The sequence below is a fragment of the Oncorhynchus mykiss genome, chromosome 12 (genome assembly GCF_057628025.1).
Source record: "Oncorhynchus mykiss isolate SJ-2025 chromosome 12, ASM5762802v1, whole genome shotgun sequence".
Taxonomy (NCBI): Eukaryota; Metazoa; Chordata; class Actinopteri; order Salmoniformes; family Salmonidae; genus Oncorhynchus; species Oncorhynchus mykiss.
In genome coordinates, this window is record NC_143033.1 from 59,983,519 (window position 1) to 60,009,573 (window position 26,055).

Here is a 26,055-nt window from a genome sequence, read left to right on the forward strand (position 1 = left end):
AGATTTTTTTTCTAGATTTTTTTTCTAGATTTTTTTCTAGATTTTTTTTCTAGATTTTTTGTCTAGATTTTTTTTCTAGATTTTTTTTCTAGATTTTTTTTTCTAGATTTTTTTCTAGATTTTTTTTCTAGATTTTTTTTCTAGATTTTTTTCTAGATTTATTTTATAGATTTTTTTTCTAGATTTTTTTCTAGATTTTTTTTCTAGATTTTTTTTCTAGATTTTTTTTCTAGATTTTTTTTCTAGATTTTTTTTCTAGATTTTTTTTCTAGATTTTTTTTCTAGATTTTTTTCTAGATTTTTTTTCTAGATTTTTTGTCTATATTTTTTTTCTAGATATTTTTCTAGATTTTTTTTCTAGATTTTTTTCTAGATTTTTTTTCTAGATTTTTTTCTAGATTTTTTTTCAAGATTTTTTTCTAGATTTTTTTCTAGATTTTTTTTCAAGATTTTTTTTCTAGATTTTTTTTCTAGATTTTTTTCTAGATTTTTTTCTAGATTTTTTTCTAGATTTTTTTTCTAGATTTTTTTTCTAGATTTTTTTTCTAGATTTTTTTTCTAGATTTTTTTTCTAGATTTTTTTTCTAGATTTTTTTCTAGATTTTTTTTCTAGATTTTTTGTCTATATTTTTTTTCTAGATATTTTTCTAGATTTTTTTTCTAGATTTTTTTCTAGATTTTTTTTCTAGATTTTTTTCTAGATTTTTTTTCAAGATTTTTTTCTAGATTTTTTTCTAGATTTTTTTTCAAGATTTTTTTTCTAGATTTTTTTTCTAGATTTTTTTCTAGATTTTTTTCTAGATTTTTTTCTAGATTTTTTTTCTAGATTTTTTGTCTAGATTTTTTTTCTAGATATTTTTCTAGATTTTTTTTCTAGATTTTTTTCTAGATTTTTTTTCTAGATTTTTTTTCTAGATTTTTTTCTAGATTTATTTTATAGATTTTTTTTCTAGATTTTTTTCTAGATTTATTTTATAGATTTTTTTTCTAGATTTTTTTCTAGATTTATTTTATAGATTTTTTTTCTAGATTTTTTTCTAGATTTTTTTCTAGATTTTTTTTCTAGATTTTTTTTCAAGATTTTTTTGCTAGATTTTTTTCTAGATTTTTTTTCTAGATTTTTTGTCTAGATTTTTTTTCTAGATATTTTTCTAGATTTTTTTTCTAGATTTTTTTCTAGATTTTTTTTCTATATTTTTTTTCTATATTTTTTTTCTAGATTTTTGTCTAGATTTTTTTTCTAGATTTTTTTTCTAGATTTTTTTTCTAGATTTTTTTCTAGATTTTTTTCTAGATTTTTTTTCTAGATTTTTTTCAAGATTTTTTTTCTAGATTTTTTTTCTAGATTTTTTTTCTAGATTTTTTTCTAGATTTTTTTTCTAGATTTTTTGTCTAGATTTTTTTTCTAGATATTTTTCTAGATTTTTTTTCTAGATTTTTTTCTAGATTTTTTTTCTAGATTTTTTTTCTAGATTTTTTTCTAGATTTATTTTATAGATTTTTTTTCTAGATTTTTTTCTAGATTTTTTTTCTAGATTTTTTTCTAGATTTTTTTTCTAGATTTTTTTTCTAGATTTTTTTTCTAGATTTTTTTTCTAGATTTTTTTTCTAGATTTTTTTTCTAGATTTTTTTCTAGATTTTTTTTCTAGATTTTTTGTCTAGATTTTTTTTCTAGATTTTTTTTCTAGATTTTTTTTCTAGATTTTTTTCTAGATTTTTTTTCTAGATTTTTTTTCTAGATTTTTTTCTAGATTTATTTTATAGATTTTTTTTCTAGATTTTTTTCTAGATTTTTTTTCTAGATTTTTTTTCTAGATTTTTTTTCTAGATTTTTTTTCTAGATTTTTTTTCTAGATTTTTTTTCTAGATTTTTTTTCTAGATTTTTTTCTAGATTTTTTTTCTAGATTTTTTGTCTATATTTTTTTTCTAGATATTTTTCTAGATTTTTTTTCTAGATTTTTTTCTAGATTTTTTTTCTAGATTTTTTTCTAGATTTTTTTTCAAGATTTTTTTCTAGATTTGTTTTCTAGATTTTTTTTCTAGATTTTTTTTCTAGATTTTTTTTCTAGATTTTTTTCTAGATTTTTTTCTAGATTTTTTTCTAGATTTTTTTTCTAGATTTTTTTCTAGATTTATTTTATAGATTTTTTTTCTAGATTTTTTTCTAGATTTTTTTTCTAGATTTTTTTTCTAGATTTTTTTTCTAGATTTTTTTCTAGATTTTTTTCTAGATTTTTTTTCTAGATTTTTTTTCTAGATTTTTTTTCTAGATTTTTTTTCTAGATTTTTTTCTAGATTTTTTTTCTAGATTTTTTTCTAGATTTTTTTCTAGATTTTTTTTCTAGATTTTTTTCTAGATTTTTTTTCTAGAATTTTTTTCTAGATTTTTTTTCTAGATTTTTTTTCTAGATTTTTTTTCTAGATTTTTTTCTAGATTTTTTTTCTAGATTTTTTTCAAGATTTTTTTTCTAGATTTTTTTTCTAGATTTTTTTCTAGATTTTTTTTCTAGATTTTTTTTCTAGATATTTTTCTAGAATTTTTTTCTAGATTTTTTTCTAGATTTTTTGTCTAGATTTTTTGTCTAGATTTTTTTTCTAGATTTTTTTTCTAGATTTTTTTCTAGATTTATTTTATAGATTTTTTTTCTAGATTTTTTTCTAGATTTATTTTATAGATTTTTTTTCTAGATTTTTTTCTAGATTTATTTTCTAGATTTTTTTTCTAGATTTTTTTCTAGATTTTTTCTAGATTTTTTTCTAGATTTTTTCTAGATTTTTTTCTAGATTTTTTTTCTAGATTTTTTTTCTAGATTTTTTTTCTAGATTTTTTTCTAGATTTTTTCTAGATTTTTTTTCTAGATTTTTTTCTAGATTTTTTTTCTAGATTTTTTTTCTAGATATTTTTCTAGAATTTTTTTCTAGATTTTTTTCTAGATTTTTTGTCTAGATTTTTTGTCTAGATTTTTTTTCTAGATTTTTTTTCTAGATTTTTTTCTAGATTTATTTTATAGATTTTTTTTCTAGATTTTTTTCTAGATTTATTTTATAGATTTTTTTTCTAGATTTTTTTCTAGATTTTTTTTCTAGATTTTTTTTCTAGATTTTTTTTCTAGATTTTTTTTCTAGATTTTTTTTCTAGATTTTTTTCTAGATTTTTTTTCTAGATTTTTTTTCTAGATTTTTTTCTAGATTTATTTTATAGATTTTATTTCTAGATTTTTTTCTAGATTTTTTTTCTAGATTTTTTTTTCTAGATTTTTTTTCTAGATTTTTTTTCTAGATTTTTTTCTAGATTTTTTTTCAAGAATTTTTTTCTAGATTTTTTTCTAGATTTTTTTTCTAGATTTTTTTTCTAGATTTTTTTCAAGATTTTTTTTCTAGATTTTTTGTCTAGATTTTTTTTCTAGATTTTTTTTCTAGATTTTTTTTCTAGATTTTTTTTCTAGATTTTTTTCTAGATTTTTTTCTAGATTTTTTTTCTAGATTTTTTTCAAGATTTTTTTTCTAGATTTTTTTCTAGATTTTTTTTCTAGATTTTTTTTCTAGATTTTTTTTCTAGATTTTTATTCTAGATTTTTTTTCTAGATTTTTTTCTAGATTTTTTTTCTAGATTTTTTTTCTAGATTTTTTTCTAGATTTATTTTATAGATTTTATTTCTAGATTTTTTTCTAGATTTTTTTTCTAGATTTTTTTTCTAGATTTTTTTTCTAGATTTTTTTTCTAGATTTTTTTCTAGATTTTTTTTCAAGAATTTTTTTATAGATTTTTTTCTAGATTTTTTTTCTAGATTTTTTTTCTAGATTTTTTTCAAGATTTTTTTTCTAGATTTTTTGTCTAGATTTTTTTTCTAGATTTTTTTTCTAGATTTTTTTTCTAGATTTTTTTTCTAGATTTTTTTCTAGATTTTTTTCTAGATTTTTTTTCTAGATTTTTTTCAAGATTTTTTTTCTAGATTTTTTGTCTAGATTTTTTTCTAGATTTTTTTTCTAGATTTTTTTTCTAGATTTTTTTCTAGATTTATTTTATAGATTTTTTTTCAAGATTTTTTTCTAGATTTGTTTTCTAGATTTTTTTTCTAGATTTTTTTTCTAGATTTTTTTTCTAGATTTTTTTCTAGATTTTTTTCTAGATTTTTTTCTAGATTTTTTTTCTAGATTTTTTGTCTAGATTTTTTTTCTAGATATTTTTCTAGATTTTTTTTCTAGATTTTTTTCTAGATTTTTTTTCTAGATTTTTTTTCTAGATTTTTTTCTAGATTTATTTTATAGATTTTTTTTCTAGATTTTTTTCTAGATTTATTTTATAGATTTTTTTTCTAGATTTTTTTCTAGATTTATTTTATAGATTTTTTTTCTAGATTTTTTTCTAGATTTTTTTTCTAGATTTTTTTTCTAGATTTTTTTTCTAGATTTTTTTCTAGATTTTTTTCTAGATTTTTTTTCTAGATTTTTTTTCTAGATTTTTTTTCTAGATTTTTTTTCTAGATTTTTTTCTAGATTTTTTTTCTAGATTTTTTTCTAGATTTTTTTTCTAGAATTTTTTTCTAGATTTTTTTTCTAGATTTTTTTTCTAGATTTTTTTTCTAGATTTTTTTCTAGATTTTTTTTCTAGATTTTTTTCAAGATTTTTTTTCTAGATTTTTTTTCTAGATTTTTTTCTAGATTTTTTTTCTAGATTTTTTTTCTAGATATTTTTCTAGAATTTTTTTCTAGATTTTTTTCTAGATTTTTTGTCTAGATTTTTTGTCTAGATTTTTTTTCTAGATTTTTTTTCTAGATTTTTTTCTAGATTTATTTTATAGATTTTTTTTCTAGATTTTTTTCTAGATTTATTTTATAGATTTTTTTTCTAGATTTTTTTCTAGATTTATTTTCTAGATTTTTTTTCTAGATTTTTTTCTAGATTTTTTCTAGATTTTTTTCTAGATTTTTTCTAGATTTTTTTCTAGATTTTTTTTCTAGATTTTTTTTCTAGATTTTTTTTCTAGATTTTTTTCTAGATTTTTTCTAGATTTTTTTTCTAGATTTTTTTCTAGATTTTTTTTCTAGATTTTTTTTCTAGATATTTTTCTAGATTTTTTTTCTAGTTTTTTTTCTAGATTTTTTTTCTATATTTTTTTTCTAGATTTTTTTTCTAGATATTTTTCTAGAATTTTTTTCTAGATTTTTTGTCTAGATTTTTTTTCTAGATTTTTTTTCTAGATTTTTTTCTAGATTTATTTTATAGATTTTTTTTCTAGATTTTTTTCTAGATTTATTTTATAGATTTTTTTTCTAGATTTTTTTCTAGATTTATTTTATAGATTTTTTTTCTAGATTTTTTTCTAGATTTTTTCTAGATTTTTTTCTAGATTTTTTCTAGATTTTTTTCTAGATTTTTTTTCTAGATTTTTTTTCTAGATTTTTTTTCTAGATTTTTTTTCTAGATTTTTTTCTAGATTTATTTTATAGATTTTTTTTCTAGATTTTTTTCTAGATTTATTTTATAGATTTTTTTTCTAGATTTTTTTCTAGATTTATTTTATAGATTTTTTTTCTAGATTTTTTTCTAGATTTTTTTCTAGATTTTTTTTCTAGATTTTTTTTCAAGATTTTTTTGCTAGATTTTTTTCTAGATTTTTTTTCTAGATTTTTTGTCTAGATTTTTTTTCTAGATATTTTTCTAGATTTTTTTTCTATATTTTTTTCTAGATTTTTTTTCTATATTTTTTTTCAAGATTTTTTTTCTAGATTTTTGTCTAGATTTTTTTTCTAGATTTTTTTTCTAGATTTTTTTTCTAGATTTTTTTCTAGATTTTTTTCTAGATTTTTTTTCTAGATTTTTTTCAAGATTTTTTTTCTAGATTTTTTTTCTAGATTTTTTTTCTAGATTTTTTTCTAGATTTTTTTTCTAGATTTTTTGTCTAGATTTTTTTTCTAGATATTTTTCTAGATTTTTTTTCTAGATTTTTTTCTAGATTTTTTTTCTAGATTTTTTTTCTAGATTTTTTTCTAGATTTATTTTATAGATTTTTTTTCTAGATTTTTTTCTAGATTTTTTTTCTAGATTTTTTTCTAGATTTTTTTTCTAGATTTTTTTTCTAGATTTTTTTTCTAGATTTTTTTTCTAGATTTTTTTTCTAGATTTTTTTTCTAGATTTTTTTCTAGATTTTTTTTCTAGATTTTTTGTCTAGATTTTTTTTCTAGATTTTTTTTCTAGATTTTTTTTCTAGATTTTTTTCTAGATTTTTTTTCTAGATTTTTTTTCTAGATTTTTTTCTAGATTTATTTTATAGATTTTTTTTCTAGATTTTTTTCTAGATTTTTTTTCTAGATTTTTTTTCTAGATTTTTTTTCTAGATTTTTTTTCTAGATTTTTTTTCTAGATTTTTTTTCTAGATTTTTTTTCTAGATTTTTTTCTAGATTTTTTTTCTAGATTTTTTGTCTATATTTTTTTTCTAGATATTTTTCTAGATTTTTTTTCTAGATTTTTTTCTAGATTTTTTTTCTAGATTTTTTTCTAGATTTTTTTTCAAGATTTTTTTCTAGATTTGTTTTCTAGATTTTTTTTCTAGATTTTTTTTCTAGATTTTTTTTCTAGATTTTTTTCTAGATTTTTTTCTAGATTTTTTTCTAGATTTTTTTTCTAGATTTTTTGTCTAGATTTTTTTTCTAGATATTTTTCTAGATTTTTTTTCTAGATTTTTTTCTAGATTTTTTTTCTAGATTTTTTTTCTAGATTTTTTTCTAGATTTATTTTATAGATTTTTTTTCTAGATTTTTTTCTAGATTTATTTTATAGATTTTTTTTCTAGATTTTTTTCTAGATTTATTTTATAGATTTTTTTTCTAGATTTTTTTCTAGATTTTTTTTCTAGATTTTTTTTCTAGATTTTTTTTCTAGATTTTTTTCTAGATTTTTTTCTAGATTTTTTTTCTAGATTTTTTTTCTAGATTTTTTTTCTAGATTTTTTTTCTAGATTTTTTTCTAGATTTTTTTTCTAGATTTTTTTCTAGATTTTTTTCTAGATTTTTTTTCTAGATTTTTTTCTAGATTTTTTTTCTAGAATTTTTTTCTAGATTTTTTTTCTAGATTTTTTTTCTAGATTTTTTTTCTAGATTTTTTTCTAGATTTTTTTTCTAGATTTTTTTCAAGATTTTTTTTCTAGATTTTTTTTCTAGATTTTTTTCTAGATTTTTTTTCTAGATTTTTTTTCTAGATATTTTTCTAGAATTTTTTTCTAGATTTTTTTCTAGATTTTTTGTCTAGATTTTTTGTCTAGATTTTTTTTCTAGATTTTTTTTCTAGATTTTTTTCTAGATTTATTTTATAGATTTTTTTTCTAGATTTTTTTCTAGATTTATTTTATAGATTTTTTTTCTAGATTTTTTTCTAGATTTATTTTATAGATTTTTTTTCTAGATTTTTTTCTAGATTTTTTCTAGATTTTTTTCTAGATTTTTTCTAGATTTTTTTCTAGATTTTTTTTCTAGATTTTTTTTCTAGATTTTTTTTCTAGATTTTTTTCTAGATTTTTTCTAGATTTTTTTTCTAGATTTTTTTCTAGATTTTTTTTCTAGATTTTTTTTCTAGATATTTTTCTAGAATTTTTTTCTAGATTTTTTTCTAGATTTTTTGTCTAGATTTTTTGTCTAGATTTTTTTTCTAGATTTTTTTTCTAGATTTTTTTCTAGATTTATTTTATAGATTTTTTTTCTAGATTTTTTTCTAGATTTATTTTATAGATTTTTTTTCTAGATTTTTTTCTAGATTTTTTTTCTAGATTTTTTTTCTAGATTTTTTTTCTAGATTTTTTTTCTAGATTTTTTTTCTAGATTTTTTTCTAGATTTTTTTTCTAGATTTTTTTTCTAGATTTTTTTCTAGATTTATTTTATAGATTTTATTTCTAGATTTTTTTCTAGATTTTTTTTCTAGATTTTTTTTTCTAGATTTTTTTTCTAGATTTTTTTTCTAGATTTTTTTCTAGATTTTTTTTCAAGAATTTTTTTCTAGATTTTTTTCTAGATTTTTTTTCTAGATTTTTTTTCTAGATTTTTTTCAAGATTTTTTTTCTAGATTTTTTGTCTAGATTTTTTTTCTAGATTTTTTTTCTAGATTTTTTTTCTAGATTTTTTTTCTAGATTTTTTTCTAGATTTTTTTCTAGATTTTTTTTCTAGATTTTTTTCAAGATTTTTTTTCTAGATTTTTTTCTAGATTTTTTTTCTAGATTTTTTTTCTAGATTTTTTTTCTAGATTTTTTTCTAGATTTTTTTTCTAGATTTTTTTTCTAGATTTTTTTCTAGATTTATTTTATAGATTTTATTTCTAGATTTTTTTCTAGATTTTTTTTCTAGATTTTTTTTCTAGATTTTTTTTCTAGATTTTTTTTCTAGATTTTTTTCTAGATTTTTTTTCAAGAATTTTTTTATAGATTTTTTTCTAGATTTTTTTTCTAGATTTTTTTTCTAGATTTTTTTCAAGATTTTTTTTCTAGATTTTTTGTCTAGATTTTTTTTCTAGATTTTTTTTCTAGATTTTTTTTCTAGATTTTTTTTCTAGATTTTTTTCTAGATTTTTTTCTAGATTTTTTTTCTAGATTTTTTTCAAGATTTTTTTTCTAGATTTTTTGTCTAGATTTTTTTCTAGATTTTTTTTCTAGATTTTTTTTCTAGATTTTTTTCTAGATTTATTTTATAGATTTTTTTTCAAGATTTTTTTCTAGATTTGTTTTCTAGATTTTTTTTCTAGATTTTTTTTCTAGATTTTTTTTCTAGATTTTTTTCTAGATTTTTTTCTAGATTTTTTTCTAGATTTTTTTTCTAGATTTTTTGTCTAGATTTTTTTTCTAGATATTTTTCTAGATTTTTTTTCTAGATTTTTTTCTAGATTTTTTTTCTAGATTTTTTTTCTAGATTTTTTTTCTAGATTTTTTTTCTAGATTTTTTTTCTAGATTTTTTTCTAGATTTTTTTTCTAGATTTTTTTTCTAGATTTTTTTCTAGATTTATTTTATAGATTTTATTTCTAGATTTTTTTCTAGATTTTTTTTCTAGATTTTTTTTTCTAGATTTTTTTTCTAGATTTTTTTTCTAGATTTTTTTCTAGATTTTTTTTCAAGAATTTTTTTCTAGATTTTTTTCTAGATTTTTTTTCTAGATTTTTTTTCTAGATTTTTTTCAAGATTTTTTTTCTAGATTTTTTGTCTAGATTTTTTTTCTAGATTTTTTTTCTAGATTTTTTTTCTAGATTTTTTTTCTAGATTTTTTTCTAGATTTTTTTCTAGATTTTTTTTCTAGATTTTTTTCAAGATTTTTTTTCTAGATTTTTTTCTAGATTTTTTTTCTAGATTTTTTTTCTAGATTTTTTTTCTAGATTTTTTTCTAGATTTTTTTTCTAGATTTTTTTTCTAGATTTTTTTCTAGATTTATTTTATAGATTTTATTTCTAGATTTTTTTCTAGATTTTTTTTCTAGATTTTTTTTCTAGATTTTTTTTCTAGATTTTTTTTCTAGATTTTTTTCTAGATTTTTTTTCAAGAATTTTTTTATAGATTTTTTTCTAGATTTTTTTTCTAGATTTTTTTTCTAGATTTTTTTCAAGATTTTTTTTCTAGACTTTTTGTCTAGATTTTTTTTCTAGATTTTTTTTCTAGATTTTTTTCTAGATTTTTTTTCAAGAATTTTTTTATAGATTTTTTTCTAGATTTTTTTTCTAGATTTTTTTCTAGATTTTTTTTCTAGATTTTTTTCTAGATTTTTTTCTAGATTTTTTTTCTAGATTTTTTTCTAGATTTTTTTTCTAGAATTTTTTTCTAGATTTTTTTTCTAGATTTTTTTTCTAGATTTTTTTTCTAGATTTTTTTCTAGATTTTTTTTCTAGATTTTTTTCAAGATTTTTTTTCTAGATTTTTTTTCTAGATTTTTTTCTAGATTTTTTTTCTAGATTTTTTTTCTAGATATTTTTCTAGAATTTTTTTCTAGATTTTTTTCTAGATTTTTTGTCTAGATTTTTTGTCTAGATTTTTTTTCTAGATTTTTTTTCTAGATTTTTTTCTAGATTTATTTTATAGATTTTTTTTCTAGATTTTTTTCTAGATTTATTTTATAGATTTTTTTTCTAGATTTTTTTCTAGATTTATTTTCTAGATTTTTTTTCTAGATTTTTTTCTAGATTTTTTCTAGATTTTTTTCTAGATTTTTTCTAGATTTTTTTCTAGATTTTTTTTCTAGATTTTTTTTCTAGATTTTTTTTCTAGATTTTTTTCTAGATTTTTTCTAGATTTTTTTTCTAGATTTTTTTCTAGATTTTTTTTCTAGATTTTTTTTCTAGATATTTTTCTAGAATTTTTTTCTAGATTTTTTTCTAGATTTTTTGTCTAGATTTTTTGTCTAGATTTTTTTTCTAGATTTTTTTTCTAGATTTTTTTCTAGATTTATTTTATAGATTTTTTTTCTAGATTTTTTTCTAGATTTATTTTATAGATTTTTTTTCTAGATTTTTTTCTAGATTTTTTTTCTAGATTTTTTTTCTAGATTTTTTTTCTAGATTTTTTTTCTAGATTTTTTTTCTAGATTTTTTTCTAGATTTTTTTTCTAGATTTTTTTTCTAGATTTTTTTCTAGATTTATTTTATAGATTTTATTTCTAGATTTTTTTCTAGATTTTTTTTCTAGATTTTTTTTTCTAGATTTTTTTTCTAGATTTTTTTTCTAGATTTTTTTCTAGATTTTTTTTCAAGAATTTTTTTCTAGATTTTTTTCTAGATTTTTTTTCTAGATTTTTTTTCTAGATTTTTTTCAAGATTTTTTTTCTAGATTTTTTGTCTAGATTTTTTTTCTAGATTTTTTTTCTAGATTTTTTTTCTAGATTTTTTTTCTAGATTTTTTTCTAGATTTTTTTCTAGATTTTTTTTCTAGATTTTTTTCAAGATTTTTTTTCTAGATTTTTTTCTAGATTTTTTTTCTAGATTTTTTTTCTAGATTTTTTTTCTAGATTTTTTTCTAGATTTTTTTTCTAGATTTTTTTTCTAGATTTTTTTCTAGATTTATTTTATAGATTTTATTTCTAGATTTTTTTCTAGATTTTTTTTCTAGATTTTTTTTCTAGATTTTTTTTCTAGATTTTTTTTCTAGATTTTTTTCTAGATTTTTTTTCAAGAATTTTTTTATAGATTTTTTTCTAGATTTTTTTTCTAGATTTTTTTTCTAGATTTTTTTCAAGATTTTTTTTCTAGATTTTTTGTCTAGATTTTTTTTCTAGATTTTTTTTCTAGATTTTTTTTCTAGATTTTTTTTCTAGATTTTTTTCTAGATTTTTTTCTAGATTTTTTTTCTAGATTTTTTTCAAGATTTTTTTTCTAGATTTTTTGTCTAGATTTTTTTCTAGATTTTTTTTCTAGATTTTTTTTCTAGATTTTTTTCTAGATTTATTTTATAGATTTTTTTTCAAGATTTTTTTCTAGATTTGTTTTCTAGATTTTTTTTCTAGATTTTTTTTCTAGATTTTTTTTCTAGATTTTTTTCTAGATTTTTTTCTAGATTTTTTTCTAGATTTTTTTTCTAGATTTTTTGTCTAGATTTTTTTTCTAGATATTTTTCTAGATTTTTTTTCTAGATTTTTTTCTAGATTTTTTTTCTAGATTTTTTTTCTAGATTTTTTTCTAGATTTATTTTATAGATTTTTTTTCTAGATTTTTTTCTAGATTTATTTTATAGATTTTTTTTCTAGATTTTTTTCTAGATTTATTTTATAGATTTTTTTTCTAGATTTTTTTCTAGATTTTTTTTCTAGATTTTTTTTCTAGATTTTTTTTCTAGATTTTTTTCTAGATTTTTTTCTAGATTTTTTTTCTAGATTTTTTTTCTAGATTTTTTTTCTAGATTTTTTTTCTAGACTTTTTTCTAGATTTTTTTTCTAGATTTTTTTCTAGATTTTTTTTCTAGAATTTTTTTCTAGATTTTTTTTCTAGATTTTTTTTCTAGATTTTTTTTCTAGATTTTTTTCTAGATTTTTTTTCTAGATTTTTTTCAAGATTTTTTTTCTAGATTTTTTTTCTAGATTTTTTTCTAGATTTTTTTTCTAGATTTTTTTTCTAGATATTTTTCTAGAATTTTTTTCTAGATTTTTTTCTAGATTTTTTGTCTAGATTTTTTGTCTAGATTTTTTTTCTAGATTTTTTTTCTAGATTTTTTTCTAGATTTATTTTATAGATTTTTTTTCTAGATTTTTTTCTAGATTTATTTTATAGATTTTTTTTCTAGATTTTTTTCTAGATTTATTTTCTAGATTTTTTTTCTAGATTTTTTTCTAGATTTTTTCTAGATTTTTTTCTAGATTTTTTCTAGATTTTTTTCTAGATTTTTTTTCTAGATTTTTTTTCTAGATTTTTTTTCTAGATTTTTTTCTAGATTTTTTCTAGATTTTTTTTCTAGATTTTTTTCTAGATTTTTTTTCTAGATTTTTTTTCTAGATATTTTTCTAGATTTTTTTTCTAGTTTTTTTTCTAGATTTTTTTTCTATATTTTTTTTCTAGATTTTTTTTCTAGATATTTTTCTAGAATTTTTTTCTAGATTTTTTGTCTAGATTTTTTTTCTAGATTTTTTTTCTAGATTTTTTTCTAGATTTATTTTATAGATTTTTTTTCTAGATTTTTTTCTAGATTTATTTTATAGATTTTTTTTCTAGATTTTTTTCTAGATTTATTTTATAGATTTTTTTTCTAGATTTTTTTCTAGATTTTTTCTAGATTTTTTTCTAGATTTTTTCTAGATTTTTTTCTAGATTTTTTTTCTAGATTTTTTTTCTAGATTTTTTTTCTAGATTTTTTTCTAGATTTTTTCTAGATTTTTTTTCTAGATTTTTTTCTAGATTTTTTTTCTAGATTTTTTTTCTAGATATTTTTCTAGATTTTTTTTCTAGTTTTTTTTCTAGATTTTTTTTCTATATTTTTTTTCTATATTTTTTTTCTAGATTTTTTTTCAAGAATTTTTTTCTAGATTTTTTTCTAGATTTTTTTCTAGATTTTTTTCTAGATTTATTTTATAGATTTTTTTTCTAGATTTTTTTCTAGATTTTTTTTCTAGATTTTTTTTCTAGATTTTTTTTCAAGAATTTTTTTCAAGATTTTTTTTCTAGATTTTTTTCTAGATTTTTTTTCTAGATTTTTTGTCTAGATTTTTTTTCTAGATATTTTTCTAGATTTATTTCTAGATTTATTTTATAGATTTTTTTTCTAGATTTTTTTCTAGATTTTTTCTAGATTTTTTTCTAGATTTTTTCTAGATTTTTTTCTAGATTTTTTTTCTAGATTTTTTTTCTAGATTTTTTTTCTAGATTTTTTTCTAGATTTTTTCTAGATTTTTTTTCTAGATTTTTTTCTAGATTTTTTTTCTAGATTTTTTTTCTAGATATTTTTCTAGATTTTTTTTCTAGTTTTTTTTCTAGATTTTTTTTCTATATTTTTTTTCTATATTTTTTTTCTAGATTTTTTTTCAAGAATTTTTTTCTAGATTTTTTTCTAGATTTTTTTCTAGATTTTTTTCTAGATTTATTTTATAGATTTTTTTTCTAGATTTTTTTCTAGATTTTTTTTCTAGATTTTTTTTCTAGATTTTTTTTCAAGAATTTTTTTCAAGATTTTTTTTCTAGATTTTTTTCTAGATTTTTTTTCTAGATTTTTTGTCTAGATTTTTTTTCTAGATATTTTTCTAGATTTTTTTCTAGATTTTTTTTCTATATTTTTTTTCTATATTTTTTTTCAATAATTTTTTTCTAGATTTTTTTTCTAGATTTTTTTTCTAGATTTTTTTTCTAGATTTTTTTCTAGATTTTTTTTGTAGATTTTTTTTCTAGATTTTTTTCTAGATTTATTTTATAGATTTTATTTCTAGATTTTTTTCTAGATTTTTTTTCTAGATTTTTTTTCTAGATTTTTTTTCTAGATTTTTTTTCTAGATTTTTTTCTAGATTTTTTTTCAAGAATTTTTTTCTAGATTTTTTTCTAGATTTTTTTTCTAGATTTTTTTTCTAGATTTTTTTCAAGATTTTTTTTCTAGATTTTTTGTCTAGATTTTTTTTCTAGATTTTTTTTCTAGATTTTTTTTCTAGATTTTTTTTCTAGATTTTTTTCTAGATTTTTTTCTAGATTTTTTTTCTAGATTTTTTTCAAGATTTTTTTTCTAGATTTTTTGTCTAGATTTTTGTCTAGATTTTTTGTCTAGATTTTTTTTCTAGATTTTTTTTCTAGATTTTTTTCTAGATTTATTTTATAGATTTTTTTTCTAGATTTTTTTCTAGATTTATTTTATAGATTTTTTTTCTAGATTTTTTTCTAGATTTTTTTTCTAGATTTTTTTCTAGATTTTTTCTAGATTTTTTTCTAGATTTTTTCTAGATTTTTTTCTAGATTTTTTTCTAGATTTTTTCTAGATTTTTTTTCTAGATTTTTTTCTAGATTTTTTTTCTAGATTTTTTTTCTAGATATTTTTCTAGATTTTTTTTCTAGTTTTTTTTCTAGATTTTTTTTCTATATTTTTTTTTTAGATTTTTTTTCTAGATTTTTTTTCAAGAATTTTTTTCTAGATTTTTTTCTAGATTTTTTTCTAGATTTTTTTCTAGATTTATTTTATAGATTTTTTTCAAGATTTTTTTTCTAGATTTTTTTCTAGATTTTTTTTCTAGATTTTTTGTCTAGATTTTTTTTCTAGATATTTTTCTAGATTTTTTTTCTAGATTTTTTTCTAGATTTTTTTTCTATATTTTTTTTCTATATTTTTTTTCAATAATTTTTTTCTAGATTTTTTTTCTAGATTTTTTTTCTAGATTTTTTTTCTAGATTTTTTTCTAGATTTTTTTTGTAGATTTTTTTTCTAGATTTTTTTCTAGATTTATTTTATAGATTTTATTTCTAGATTTTTTTCTAGATTTTTTTTCTAGATTTTTTTTCTAGATTTTTTTTCTAGATTTTTTTTCTAGATTTTTTTCTAGATTTTTTTTCAAGAATTTTTTTCTAGATTTTTTTCTAGATTTTTTTTCTAGATTTTTTTTCTAGATTTTTTTCAAGATTTTTTTTCTAGATTTTTTGTCTAGATTTTTTTTCTAGATTTTTTTTCTAGATTTTTTTTCTAGATTTTTTTTCTAGATTTTTTTCTAGATTTTTTTCTAGATTTTTTTTCTAGATTTTTTTCTAGATTTATTTTATAGATTTTTTTTCTAGATTTTTTTTCTAGATTTTTTTTCTAGATTTTTTTCTAGATTTTTTTCTAGATTTTTTTCTAGATTTATTTTATAGATTTTTTTTCTAGATTTTTTTCTAGATTTTTTTTCAAGAATTTTTTTCTAGATTTTTTTCTAGATTTTTTTTCTAGATTTTTTTTCTAGATTTTTTTCAAGATTTTTTTTCTAGATTTTTTGTCTAGATTTTTTTTCTAGATTTTTTTTCTAGATTTTTTTTCTAGATTTTTTTTCTAGATTTTTTTCTAGATTTTTTTCTAGATTTTTTTTCTAGATTTTTTTCAAGATTTTTTTTCTAGATTTTTTGTCTAGATTTTTTTCTAGATTTTTTTTCTAGATTTTTTTCTAGATTTATTTTATAGATTTTTTTTCAAGATTTTTTTCTAGATTTTTTTTCTAGATTTTTTTTCTAGATTTTTTTCTAGATTTTTTTCTAGATTTTTTTTCTAGATTTTTTTTCTAGATTTTTTTTCTAGATTTTTTTCTAGATTTTTTTTCTAGATTTTTTGTCTAGATTTTTTTTCTCTAGATATTTTTCTAGATTTTTTTTCTAGATTTTTTTCTAGATTTTTTTTCTAGATTTTTTTTCTAGATTTTTTTCTAGATTTATTTTATAGATTTTTTTTCTATATTTTTTTCTAGATTTATTTTATAGATTTTTTTTCTAGATTTTTTTCTAGATTTTTTTTCTAGATTTTTTTTCTAGATTTTTTTTCTAGATTTTTTTCTAGATTTTTTTCTAGATTTTTTTTCTAGATTTTTTTTCTAGATTTTTTTTCTAGATTTATTTTATAGATTTTTTTTCTAGATTTTTTTCTAGATTTTTTTTCTAGATTTTTTTTCTAGATTTTTTTTCTAGATTTTTTTCTAGATTTTTTTCTAGATTTTTTTTCTAGATTTTTTTCTAGATTTTTTTCTAGATTTTTTTTCTAGATTTTTTTCTAGATTTTTTTTCTAGAATTTTTTTCTAGATTTTTTTTCTAGATTTTTTTTCTAGATTTTTTTTCTAGATTTTTTTCTAGATTTTTTTTCTAGATTTTTTTCAAGATTTTTTTTCTAGATTTTTTTTCTAGATTTTTTTCTAGATTTTTTTTCTAGATTTTTTTTCTAGATATTTTTCTAGAATTTTTTTCTAGATTTTTTTCTAGATTTTTTGTCTAGATTTTTTGTCTAGATTTTTTTTCTAGATTTTTTTTCTAGATTTTTTTCTAGATTTATTTTATAGATTTTTTTTCTAGATTTTTTTCTAGATTTATATTATAGATTTTTTTTCTAGATTTTTTTCTAGATTTATTTTCTAGATTTTTTTTCTAGATTTTTTTCTAGATTTTTTCTAGATTTTTTTTCTAGATTTTTTTCTAGATTTTTTTTCTAGATTTTTTTTCTAGATATTTTTCTAGATTTTTTTTCTAGTTTTTTTTCTAGATTTTTTTTCTATATTTTTTTTCAAGATTTTTTTTCTAGATTTTTTTTCAAGAATTTTTTTCTAGATTTTTTTCTAGATTTTTTTTCTAGATTTTTTTTCTAGATTTTTTTCTAGATTTTTTTTCTAGATTTTTTTTCAAGATTTTTTTGCTAGATTTTTTTCTAGATTTTTTTTCTAGATTTTTTGTCTAGATTTTTTTTCTAGATATTTTTCTAGATTTTTTTTCTAGATTTTTTTCTAGATTTTTTTTCTATATTTTTTTTCAAGATTTTTTTTCTAGATTTTTGTCTAGATTTTTTTTCTAGATTTTTTTTCTAGATTTTTTTTCTAGATTTTTTTCTAGATTTTTTTCTAGATTTTTTTTCTAGATTTTTTTCAAGATTTTTTTTCTAGATTTTTTTTCTAGATTTTTTTTCTAGATTTTTTTCTAGATTTTTTTTCTAGATTTTTTGTCTAGATTTTTTTTCTAGATTTTTTTCTAGATTTTTTTTCTAGATTTTTTTCTAGATTTTTTTTCTAGATTTTTTTTCTAGATTTTTTTCTAGATTTATTTTATAGATTTTTTTTCTAGATTTTTTTCTAGATTTTTTTTCTAGATTTTTTTCTAGATTTTTTTTCTAGATTTTTTTTCTAGATTTTTTTTCTAGATTTTTTTTCTAGATTTTTTTTCTAGATTTTTTTTCTAGATTTTTTTCTAGATTTTTTTTCTAGATTTTTTGTCTAGATTTTTTTTCTAGATTTTTTTTCTAGATTTTTTTTCTAGATTTTTTTCTAGATTTTTTTTCTAGATTTTTTTTCTAGATTTTTTTCTAGATTTATTTTATAGATTTTTTTTCTAGATTTTTTTCTAGATTTTTTTTCTAGATTTTTTTTCTAGATTTTTTTTCTAGATTTTTTTTCTAGATTTTTTTTCTAGATTTTTTTTCTAGATTTTTTTTCTAGATTTTTTTCTAGATTTTTTTTCTAGATTTTTTGTCTATATTTTTTTTCTAGATATTTTTCTAGATTTTTTTTCTAGATTTTTTTCTAGATTTTTTTTCTAGATTTTTTTTCTAGATTTTTTTCTAGATTTATTTTATAGATTTTTTTTCTAGATTTTTTTCTAGATTTTTTTTCTAGATTTTTTTTCTAGATTTTTTTTCTAGATTTTTTTTCTAGATTTTTTTTCTAGATTTTTTTCTAGATTTTTTTTCTAGATTTTTTTTCTAGATTTTTTTCTAGATTTATTTTATAGATTTTATTTCTAGATTTTTTTCTAGATTTTTTTTCTAGATTTTTTTTCTAGATTTTTTTTCTAGATTTTTTTTCTAGATTTTTTTCTAGATTTTTTTTCAAGAATTTTTTTCTAGATTTTTTTCTAGATTTTTTTTCTAGATTTTTTTTCTAGATTTTTTTCAAGATTTTTTTTCTAGATTTTTTGTCTAGATTTTTTTTCTAGATTTTTTTTCTAGATTTTTTTTCTAGATTTTTTTTCTAGATTTTTTTCTAGATTTTTTTCTAGATTTTTTTTCTAGATTTTTTTCAAGATTTTTTTTCTAGATTTTTTGTCTAGATTTTTTTCTAGATTTATTTTATAGATTTTTTTTCAAGATTTTTTTCTAGATTTGTTTTCTAGATTTTTTTTCTAGATTTTTTTTCAAGATTTTTTTGCTAGATTTTTTTCTAGATTTTTTTTCTAGATTTTTTGTCTAGATTTTTTTTCTAGATATTTTTCTAGATTTTTTTTCTAGATTTTTTTCTAGATTTTTTTTCTATATTTTTTTTCAAGATTTTTTTTCTAGATTTTTGTCTAGATTTTTTTTCTAGATTTTTTTTCTAGATTTTTTTTCTAGATTTTTTTCTAGATTTTTTTCTAGATTTTTTTTCTAGATTTTTTTCAAGATTTTTTTTCTAGATTTTTTTTCTAGATTTTTTTTCTAGATTTTTTTCTAGATTTTTTTTCTAGATTTTTTGTCTAGATTTTTTTTCTAGATTTTTTTCTAGATTTTTTTTCTAGATTTTTTTCTAGATTTTTTTTCTAGATTTTTTTTCTAGATTTTTTTCTAGATTTATTTTATAGATTTTTTTTCTAGATTTTTTTCTAGATTTTTTTTCTAGATTTTTTTCTAGATTTTTTTTCTAGATTTTTTTTCTAGATTTTTTTTCTAGATTTTTTTTCTAGATTTTTTTTCTAGATTTTTTTTCTAGATTTTTTTCTAGATTTTTTTTCTAGATTTTTTGTCTAGATTTTTTTTCTAGATTTTTTTTCTAGATTTTTTTTCTAGATTTTTTTCTAGATTTTTTTTCTAGATTTTTTTTCTAGATTTTTTTCTAGATTTATTTTATAGATTTTTTTTCTAGATTTTTTTCTAGATTTTTTTTCTAGATTTTTTTTCTAGATTTTTTTTCTAGATTTTTTTTCTAGATTTTTTTTCTAGATTTTTTTTCTAGATTTTTTTTCTAGATTTTTTTCTAGATTTTTTTTCTAGATTTTTTGTCTATATTTTTTTTCTAGATATTTTTCTAGATTTTTTTTCTAGATTTTTTTCTAGATTTTTTTTCTAGATTTTTTTTCTAGATTTTTTTCTAGATTTATTTTATAGATTTTTTTTCTAAATTTTTTTCTAGATTTTTTTTCTAGATTTTTTTTCTAGATTTTTTTTCTAGATTTTTTTTCTAGATTTTTTTTCTAGATTTTTTTCTAGATTTTTTTTCTAGATTTTTTTTCTAGATTTTTTTCTAGATTTATTTTATAGATTTTATTTCTAGATTTTTTTCTAGATTTTTTTTCTAGATTTTTTTTCTAGATTTTTTTTCTAGATTTTTTTTCTAGATTTTTTTCTAGATTTTTTTTCAAGAATTTTTTTCTAGATTTTTTTCTAGATTTTTTTTCTAGATTTTTTTTCTAGATTTTTTTCAAGATTTTTTTTCTAGATTTTTTGTCTAGATTTTTTTTCTAGATTTTTTTTCTAGATTTTTTTTCTAGATTTTTTTTCTAGATTTTTTTCTAGATTTTTTTCTAGATTTTTTTTCTAGATTTTTTTCAAGATTTTTTTTCTAGATTTTTTGTCTAGATTTTTTTCTAGATTTATTTTATAGATTTTTTTTCAAGATTTTTTTCTAGATTTGTTTTCTAGATTTTTTTTCTAGATTTTTTTTCTAGATTTTTTTTCTAGATTTTTTTTCTAGATTTTTTTTCTAGATTTTTTTTCTAGATTTTTTTCTAGATTTTTTTCTAGATTTTTTTCTAGATTTTTTTTCTAGATTTTTTGTCTAGATTTTTTTTCTAGATATTTTTCTAGATTTTTTTTCTAGATTTTTTTCTAGATTTTTTTTCTAGATTTTTTTTCTAGATTTTTTTCTAGATTTATTTTATAGATTTTTTTTCTATATTTTTTTCTAGATTTATTTTATAGATTTTTTTTCTAGATTTTTTTCTAGATTTATTTTCTAGATTTTTTTTCTAGATTTTTTTTCTAGATTTTTTTTCTAGATTTTTTTTCTAGATTTTTTTTCTAGATTTTTTTCTAGATTTTTTTTCTAGATTTTTTTTCTAGATTTTTTTCTAGATTTTTTTTCTAGATTTTTTTCTAGATTTTTTTTCTAGAATTTTTTTCTAGATTTTTTTTCTAGATTTTTTTTCTAGATTTTTTTTCTAGATTTTTTTCTAGATTTTTTTTCTAGATTTTTTTCAAGATTTTTTTTCTAGATTTTTTTTCTAGATTTTTTTCTAGATTTTTTTTCTAGATTTTTTTTCTAGATTTTTTTCTAGATTTTTTCTAGATTTTTTTTCTAGATTTTTTTCTAGATTTTTTTTCTAGATATTTTTCTAGATTTTTTTTCTAGTTTTTTTTCTAGATTTTTTTTCTAGATTTTTTTTCTAGATTTTTTTTCAAGAATTTTTTTCAAGATTTTTTTTCTAGATTTTTTTCTAGATTTTTTTTCTAGATTTTTTGTCTAGATTTTTTTTCTAGATATTTTTCTAGATTTTTTTTCTAGATTTTTTTCTAGATTTTTTTTCTAGATTTTTTTTCTATATTTTTTTTCTAGATTTTTTTTCTAGATTTTTTTTCTAGATTTTTTTCTAGATTTTTTTTGTAGATTTTTTTTCTAGATTTTTTTCTAGATTTATTTTATAGATTTTATTTCTAGATTTTTTTCTAGATTTTTTTTCTAGATTTTTTTTCTAGATTTTTTTTCTAGATTTTTTTTCTAGATTTTTTTCTAGATTTTTTTTCAAGAATTTTTTTCTAGATTTTTTTCTAGATTTTTTTTCTAGATTTTTTTTCTAGATTTTTTTCAAGATTTTTTTTCTAGATTTTTTGTCTAGATTTTTTTTCTAGATTTTTTTTCTAGATTTTTTTTCTAGATTTTTTTTCTAGATTTTTTTTCTAGATTTTTTTTCTAGATTTTTTTCTAGATTTATTTTATTGATTTTTTTTCTAGATTTTTTTCTAGATTTATTTTATAGATTTTTTTTCTAGATTTTTTTCTAGATTTATTTTATAGATTTTTTTTCTAGATTTTTTTCTAGATTTTTTTTCTAGATTTTTTTTCTAGATTTTTTTCTAGATTTATTTTATAGATTTTTTTTCTATATTTTTTTCTAGATTTTTTTTCTAGATTTTTTTTCTAGATTTTTTTTCTAGATTTTTTTCTAGATTTTTTTTCTAGATTTTTTTTCTAGATTTTTTTCTAGATTTTTTTTCTAGATTTTTTTCTAGATTTTTTTTCTAGAATTTTTTTCTAGATTTTTTTTCTAGATTTTTTTTCTAGATTTTTTTTCTAGATTTTTTTCTAGATTTTTTTTCTAGATTTTTTTCTAGATTTTTTTTCTAGATTTTTTTTCTAGATTTTTTTCTAGATTTTTTTTCTAGATTTTTTTTCTAGATTTTTTTCTAGATTTTTTCTAGATTTTTTTTCTAGATTTTTTTCTAGATTTTTTTTCTAGATATTTTTCTAGATTTTTTTTCTAGTTTTTTTTCTAGATTTTTTTTCTAGATTTTTTTTCTAGATTTTTTTTCAAGAATTTTTTTCAAGATTTTTTTTCTAGATTTTTTTCTAGATTTTTTTTCTAGATTTTTTGTCTAGATTTTTTTTCTAGATATTTTTCTAGATTTTTTTTCTAGATTTTTTTCTAGATTTTTTTTCTAGATTTTTTTTCTATATTTTTTTTCTAGATTTTTTTTCTAGATTTTTTTTCTAGATTTTTTTCTAGATTTTTTTTGTAGATTTTTTTTCTAGATTTTTTTTCTAGATTTTTTTTCTAGATTTTTTTCTAGATTTTTTTCTAGATTTTTTTTCTAGATTTTTTTCTAGATTTTTTTTCTAGATTTTTTGTCTAGATTTTTTTCTAGATTTTTTTTCTAGATTTTTTTTCTAGATTTTTTTCTAGATTTATTTTATAGATTTTTTTTCAAGATTTTTTTCTAGATTTTTTTCTAGATTTTTTTTCTAGATTTTTTTTCTAGATTTTTTTCAAGATTTTTTTTCTAGATTTTTTGTCTAGATTTTTTTTCTAGATTTTTTTTCTAGATTTTTTTTCTAGATTTTTTTTCTAGATTTTTTTTCTAGATTTTTTTTCTAGATTTTTTTCTAGATTTATTTTATTGATTTTTTTTCTAGATTTTTTTCTAGATTTATTTTATAGATTTTTTTTCTAGATTTTTTTCTAGATTTATTTTATAGATTTTTTTTCTAGATTTTTTTCTAGATTTTTTTTCTAGATTTTTTTTCTAGATTTTTTTCTAGATTTATTTTATAGATTTTTTTTCTATATTTTTTTCTAGATTTTTTTTCTAGATTTTTTTTCTAGATTTTTTTTCTAGATTTTTTTCTAGATTTTTTTTCTAGATTTTTTTTCTAGATTTTTTTCTAGATTTTTTTTCTAGATTTTTTTCTAGATTTTTTTTCTAGAATTTTTTTCTAGATTTTTTTTCTAGATTTTTTTTCTAGATTTTTTTTCTAGATTTTTTTCTAGATTTTTTTTCTAGATTTTTTTCTAGATTTTTTTTCTAGATTTTTTTTCTAGATTTTTTTCTAGATTTTTTTTCTAGATTTTTTTTCTAGATTTTTTTCTAGATTTTTTCTAGATTTTTTTTCTAGATTTTTTTCTAGATTTTTTTTCTAGATATTTTTCTAGATTTTTTTTCTAGTTTTTTTTCTAGATTTTTTTTCTAGATTTTTTTTCTAGATTTTTTTTCAAGAATTTTTTTCAAGATTTTTTTTCTAGATTTTTTTCTAGATTTTTTTTCTAGATTTTTTGTCTAGATTTTTTTTCTAGATATTTTTCTAGATTTTTTTTCTAGATTTTTTTCTAGATTTTTTTTCTAGATTTTTTTTCTATATTTTTTTTCTAGATTTTTTTTCTAGATTTTTTTTCTAGATTTTTTTCTAGATTTTTTTTGTAGATTTTTTTTCTAGATTTTTTTTCTAGATTTTTTTTCTAGATTTTTTTCTAGATTTTTTTCTAGATTTTTTTTCTAGATTTTTTTCTAGATTTTTTTTCTAGATTTTTTGTCTAGATTTTTTTCTAGATTTTTTTTCTAGATTTTTTTTCTAGATTTTTTTCTAGATTTATTTTATAGATTTTTTTTCAAGATTTTTTTCTAGATTTGTTTTCTAGATTTTTTTTCTAGATTTTTTTTCTAGATTTTTTTTCTAGATTTTTTTCTAGATTTTTTTCTAGATTTTTTTCTAGATTTTTTTTCTAGATTTTTTGTCTAGATTTTTTTTCTAGATATTTTTCTAGATTTTTTTTCTAGATTTTTTTCTAGATTTTTTTTCTAGATTTTTTTTCTAGATTTTTTTCTAGATTTATTTTATAGATTTTTTTTCTATATTTTTTTCTAGATTTATTTTATAGATTTTTTTTCTAGATTTTTTTCTAGATTTATTTTATAGATTTTGTTTCTAGATTTTTTTCTAGATTTTTTTTCTAGATTTTTTTTCTAGATTTTTTTTCTAGATTTTTTTCTAGATTTTTTTTCTAGATTTTTTTTCTAGATTTTTTTCTAGATTTTTTTTCTAGAATTTTTTTCTAGATTTTTTTTCTAGATTTTTTTTCTAGGTTTTTTTTCTAGATTTTTTTCTAGATTTTTTTTCTAGATTTTTTTCAAGATTTTTTTTCTAGATTTTTTTTCTAGATTTTTTTCTAGATTTTTTTTCTAGATTTTTTTTCTAGATTTTTTTCTAGATTTTTTCTAGATTTTTTTTCTAGATTTTTTTCTAGATTTTTTTTCTAGATATTTTTCTAGATTTTTTTTCTAGTTTTTTTTCTAGATTTTTTTTCTAGATTTTTTTTCTAGATTTTTTTTCAAGAATTTTTTTCAAGATTTTTTTTCTAGATTTTTTTCTAGATTTTTTTTCTAGATTTTTTGTCTAGATTTTTTTTCTAGATATTTTTCTAGATTTTTTTTCTAGATTTTTTTCTAGATTTTTTTTCTATATTTTTTTTCTATATTTTTTTTCTAGATTTTTTTTCTAGATTTTTTTTCTAGATTTTTTTCTAGATTTTTTTTGTAGATTTTTTTTCTAGATTTTTTTTCTAGATTTTTTTTCTAGATTTTTTTCTAGATTTTTTTCTAGATTTTTTTTCTAGATTTTTTTCAAGATTTTTTTTCTAGATTTTTTGTCTAGATTTTTTTCTAGATTTTTTTTCTAGATTTTTTTTCTAGATTTTTTTCTAGATTTATTTTATAGATTTTTTTTCAAGATTTTTTTCTAGATTTGTTTTCTAGATTTTTTTTCTAGATTTTTTTTCTAGATTTTTTTTCTAGATTTTTTTCTAGATTTTTTTCTAGATTTTTTTCTAGATTTTTTTTCTAGATTTTTTGTCTAGATTTTTTTTCTAGATATTTTTCTAGATTTTTTTTCTAGATTTTTTTCTAGATTTTTTTTCTAGATTTTTTTTCTAGATTTTTTTCTAGATTTATTTTATAGATTTTTTTTCTATATTTTTTTCTAGATTTATTTTATAGATTTTTTTTCTAGATTTTTTTCTAGATTTATTTTATAGATTTTTTTTCTAGATTTTTTTCTAGATTTTTTTTCTAGATTTTTTTTCTAGATTTTTTTTCTAGATTTTTTTCTAGATTTTTTTTCTAGATTTTTTTTCTAGATTTTTTTCTAGATTTTTTTTCTAGATTTTTTTCTAGATTTTTTTTCTAGAATTTTTTTCTAGATTTTTTTTCTAGATTTTTTTTCTAGATTTTTTTTCTAGATTTTTTTCTAGATTTTTTTTCTAGATTTTTTTCAAGATTTTTTTTCTAGATTTTTTTTCTAGATTTTTTTCTAGATTTTTTTTCTAGATTTTTTTTCTAGATTTTTTTCTAGATTTTTTCTAGATTTTTTTTCTAGATTTTTTTCTAGATTTTTTTTCTAGATATTTTTCTAGATTTTTTTTCTAGTTTTTTTTCTAGATTTTTTTTCTAGATTTTTTTTCTAGATTTTTTTTCAAGAATTTTTTTCAAGATTTTTTTTCTAGATTTTTTTCTAGATTTTTTTTCTAGATTTTTTGTCTAGATTTTTTTTCTAGATATTTTTCTAGATTTTTTTTCTAGATTTTTTTCTAGATTTTTTTTCTAGATTTTTTTTCTATATTTTTTTTCTAGATTTTTTTTCTAGATTTTTTTTCTAGATTTTTTTCTAGATTTTTTTTGTAGATTTTTTTTCTAGATTTTTTTCTAGATTTATTTTATAGATTTTATTTCTAGATTTTTTTCTAGATTTTTTTTCTAGATTTTTTTTCTAGATTTTTTTTCTAGATTTTTTTTCTAGATTTTTTTCTAGATTTTTTTTCAAGAATTTTTTTCTAGATTTTTTTCTAGATTTTTTTTCTAGATTTTTTTTCTAGATTTTTTTCAAGATTTTTTTTCTAGATTTTTTTTCTAGATTTTTTTTCTAGATTTTTTTTCTAGATTTTTTTTCTAGATTTTTTTTCTAGATTTTTTTCTAGATTTATTTTATAGATTTTTTTTCTAGATTTTTTTCTAGATTTATTTTATAGATTTTTTTTCTAGATTTTTTTCTAGATTTATTTTATAGATTTTTTTTCTAGATTTTTTTCTAGATTTTTTTTCTAGATTTTTTTTCTAGATTTTTTTTCTAGATTTTTTTTCTAGATTTTTTTCTAGATTTTTTTTCTAGATTTTTTTCTAGATTTTTTTTCTAGATTTTTTTTCTAGATTTTTTTCTAGATTTTTTCTAGATTTTTTTTCTAGATTTTTTTCTAGATTTTTTTTCTAGATATTTTTCTAGATTTTTTTTCTAGTTTTTTTTCTAGATTTTTTTTCTAGATTTTTTTTCTAGATTTTTTTTCAAGAATTTTTTTCAAGATTTTTTTTCTAGATTTTTTTCTAGATTTTTTTTCTAGATTTTTTGTCTAGATTTTTTTTCTAGATATTTTTCTAGATTTTTTTTCTAGATTTTTTTCT